A 4,513-nucleotide genomic window follows, 5' to 3' on the forward strand; every position below is an offset into this window, starting at 1 on the left:
AAAATTCTCTCGTTTCAAAGAATGCAGCATCATATCAACACGATTGGATACGATCCTTTATACCTTCAAAAATAAGATTGATTTTTTTACTTTCAAACGCTCGTATGTTAAAATTACAAAAGGATACTCGAATATTTAGTTTAACGAAAAATCATACCCAGCACAGTAGGGCACAATTTCCCGAATTCCCGAATATTGAATACTGCTTATTTCAGGATTTTTGAATAATAAGGAAAATTGGAACTTAGCTCAAAATGCTTTAATTTTTCTTGAAATAAAAACGAGACAACTAATATCAACCAAAATATTGAAATTTGAATCACGATGCAACAATATAGAAAAAATCAAAGTTACAAACATAGATTACTATACGAAATATTATACTAGTAAACAAAAAGAACAAATTAACATAATTTAAATAATAGTGCAAAAGGCTAATAATCAATATAAAACAACAATACATGAAATAATATGAAAACTAAAGCGACACATAGCACACAAAACAATTTGGAAACAATTTGAAAACTATTAAATATATGAAAACTTATAAAATGAACAACACATGATTGGGTTTGAAATGATGTACATATATAAAATAAAACTAAGAATATGTAAATGAATATGAAAATAAACGTTGTGAAAGAAGACATTTGGATCTAATAACATGCAATAATATTTTAAAAACGAAACCTATATATTTAAAGGTGTTAATGTACATACAATAATAAAAATCAATAAAACAATATATAATGAAAATATAATATAATAACAAAGAATAAACAATATACATGAAAGAAGAACAAACCAATATACAATAAAACTATATATACATAAAAAAATCTTAAATAACAAAGAAATAATAATATATGTATTTTTTAAAGAATAAATTATATACATAATAAATTTAAAAGAAAATACAAATAAACATCTTAAAAGAAATTATATATATATATAATAACATAGAATTAATAGTGTTTATAATATAAAACTAATTTTAATATAAATTATATTTTACTAATATATATACATAAGGGTAGTTAAATTAAATATTATGGGAAAATTTCAAACAATATGGTAATATAAAATACCTTAAAATAATAACTATATAATTAAACAAATAAAGAAAAAAACAAATGTAAGTGAAATACTAGATTGAAATATAGTAAAAAAAATGATTAGAGAAATTCAAAATATATATAAATAATTTTCTAAAGAAATGAATATTAAAAAATATACATATTGAGATGAAAGAAAAACTTAATTGAAGTAAAATCAAACTTAAAAAGATAATTAATAAAAAAACTATTGAAATAATGACTAAATCATAGTACGCACGAATGTTCAGGGATCAATACTGAAAATTATCCAGATCCAAAAACATGGCGCCTAGGTGCGTACCTAATTGCAAAGACACGCAAATTCTAGGGACAAATTGTAACAAAATAAAATGTAAATAAGGATCAACGAAAAGTCTGCGCAAACACGAGGGACTTGTCGCGCAAATTTACCATCTGAAACGCCAAGGCGCGGATCCAGCCTGTGGATTGGGCTTGCGTGTGGATCTCCCCCTATACACGGCACCGTTTTAGTTAATTCCTAACTAAAAGAAATTAAATGGCAATCTGCCAATTCCTTCAAACAACCGAAGCAAATCCCTAGCTTTTCCCCATTCTAACTGTCGGTTCATCTCCGCATAATGGTGCTCTCAATCTTGGAGGAACCTTTCAACCTTGAAGTCTCTTTTGATTCGATTTCAACGATACAAAGAGAAGAAATCCATGGCATATTTGCACGGTAAGGTTTTCCCTTTCTTTTGTTTCTTTTTTTCTGTTTTAAATGCGAAAAAACTTAAAGACCAAAAGAATAAATCGAAAAGAAAATCAAAAGCCTCAAGAACTTTGGATTAGAAAATCACATTTTAATTTGGGTAACATTTTTTTATTTCAGTATGCGTGTGTATTTCTGGGAAAAAAATCCCATTTAAATCGTTTTCCTTCGGTTTTTATAGCCAAAAAAACAAAATAAATAAATAAATAAATAACAAATTTCATCACTGTCATTTGTTGTTATTTGCTGTCCATTTGCGCTGCTGTTATTCTGTTTTGCAGGTGTGCATGGCGTGGAGAGGCGACTACGCACGCATGGAAGCTTCAGCGCGTGTGAACGGCTGCTTGATGGCCTAAGGTTTCCACTTTCTGGAAATAACTAATGGGTTATGTTTTGGGTTAAGTTTTTGGGCTATTTATGTAATTGGGTTAGGATTAGGTCTCGGTCACTAGGTTTGGGTTTTATTTTTTAGGGTATCAATTTGGGCTTATTATTTGTTAAATGGACTCTGGACTTTGACTAAATTTGTGAATTTTATTGTTTATTTTAGTTTTGGTTCTGGTATTAGCCCGAGCGAAATGGGCCTACTACAGCTGCCCCTCTTTACTCATTGTCGTGTAATGAGAATAGAGCAAAGACTTCAAATAGGGCCAATTTTGCCCAGTTTTGCTTAATCTTGACTGAAACTTTAGGGAAATAGGACTGGTGGCTCAAATCTGCTCCATTGCCGATACATGGAGATAAGATTCGCCATCCTCAATCTGCTCCACAATTGCTTAGGGAAACAGATCTTCAATCTTCAATCTACTTCCTTGCTACCTTAGGAAGATAAAACTACAATTGCCAACCTGCTCTTTTGCTACCTCAGAGAGATAAGACTTAGTGGCTAAAATCTACTCCATTGTCGGTACATGGAGATAAGATTCGCCATCTTCGATCTGCTCTACTACTGCTTAGGGAGATAAGATCTTCAATCTTCAATCTGCTTTCTTACTACCTTAGAAAGATAAGACTCAATCTTCAACCTACTCTCTTGTTACCTTAGAGAGATAAGGCCTGAGGCTTAAATCTGCTCCATTGCCGATACATGGAGATAAGATTCGCTATCTCCGATCTGCTCCACTACTGCTTGGGGAGATAAGATCTTTAATCGTCAGTCTGCTTCCTTGCTACCTTAGGAAGATAAGACAAAAATTACCAACCTGCTCTCTTGCTACCTCAGAGAGATAAGGCTTAATGGCTAAAATCTGCTCCATTACATGTACACGGAGATAAGATTCACCGTCTTCGATTTGCTCCACTACTGCTTAGGGAGATAAGATCTTCAATCTTTAGTCTGTTTCCTTGCTACCTCAGGAATATAAGACTCATTCTTCAACTTGCTCTCTTGCTACCTTAGAGAGGCAAGGCTGGTGATTTGAATCTGCTCCATTGTCAATACATGGAGATAAGATTCACCATCTTCAATCCGCTCCGTTGCAACTTCAGGGAGATAAGATCTTCAATTTCTAGTTTGCTTTCTTGCTACCCAAAAAGATAAGACTCATTCTTCAACCTGCTCTCTTGCTACCTCAGAGAGATAAGGTTGGTGGTAAAATCTGCTCCATTGCCGATACATGGAGATAAGATTCACCATATTCAATTTATTCTGCTGCAACTTCAAGGAGATAAGATCTTCAAACTTCAGTTACTCCACTGCAACCTCAGGGAGATAAGACTTGTATATTGAGCCTGCTCCACTGCAACTTCAGGGAGATAAGGCTGGTGACTTAAATCTGCTCCATTGCCGGTACATGGAGATAAGATTTGTTGTCTTTGGTCTGTTCCACTATAACTTCAGGGATATAAGATCTGACTTCACCGATGTTACTACACCGTCCTCTTGGACCTGTCCTGTAGACTCGGTTTCATGTATCATGCTTATGCCAAATAATTAGGATGCTATGATAAAAAATAAATCAAATACTCCTAACTAGATGTGACGCTGATGTCAAATAATTAGGACGCTATGATCGAAATGAATCAAATGCTCCTAACTAGATGTGATGCTTATGTCAAATAATTAGGATGCTATGATCAAAAATAAATCAAATACTCCTAACTAGATGTAATGCTGATGTCAAATAATTAGGACGCTATGATCGAAATGAATCAAATGCTCCTAACTAAATGTGTTGCTTATGTCAAATAATTAGGATGCTATGATCGAAATGAATCAAATGCTCCTAAATAGATGTGTTATGAATAATATATGAATGTAAAAATGAAAATGATCTTTTTAAATGATCTTTCTTTTTTAATACTTAAGGTATCATCGCTTGTTGTTCATCAGGGCACTATCACTGATTTATTATGCTGCCATATTGTTCGGCTGGTATTTTTGACAGAAAACCCAAAGAAACAATCACATTCTGCTCAGCAAGCTTGCCCCACTGTAATTTTAGAGTCCCTTACAATGTAACTTCTAGGACATAAAGTTTGAACTTCCCACTGCAACCTTAGGGGAATAATCATTTGATTTCTTTTATCCATCATGTGGCAACTTAGAGGTATAGGATTTATATCATCTTCAATCGATTAGATCTGTTACACTATTCCTTGGGTGTAATGAACAAATGTATGCTTGATATCTGCATGAATGCAGAATACCAATTTTCTTTTTTCAAGAATAACCCCATTACTCGTT

General features: G+C 32.9%; 1 long non-coding RNA gene across 1 annotated transcript; it reads left to right on the top strand.

Moving 5' to 3' along the window:
* Positions 1 to 1,355: 1,355 nt before the first annotated feature.
* LOC121229074 (uncharacterized) lies at positions 1,356 to 2,376 on the top strand. The gene is made up of 2 exons (XR_005926546.1): positions 1,356 to 1,794; positions 2,109 to 2,376. It is a non-coding gene; the product is annotated as an uncharacterized lncRNA (long non-coding RNA).
* Positions 2,377 to 4,513: the final 2,137 nt, after the last annotated feature.

The sequence above is a fragment of the Gossypium hirsutum genome, chromosome A05 (assembly GCF_007990345.1).
Source record: "Gossypium hirsutum isolate 1008001.06 chromosome A05, Gossypium_hirsutum_v2.1, whole genome shotgun sequence".
Lineage (NCBI taxonomy): Eukaryota > Viridiplantae > Streptophyta > Magnoliopsida > Malvales > Malvaceae > Gossypium > Gossypium hirsutum.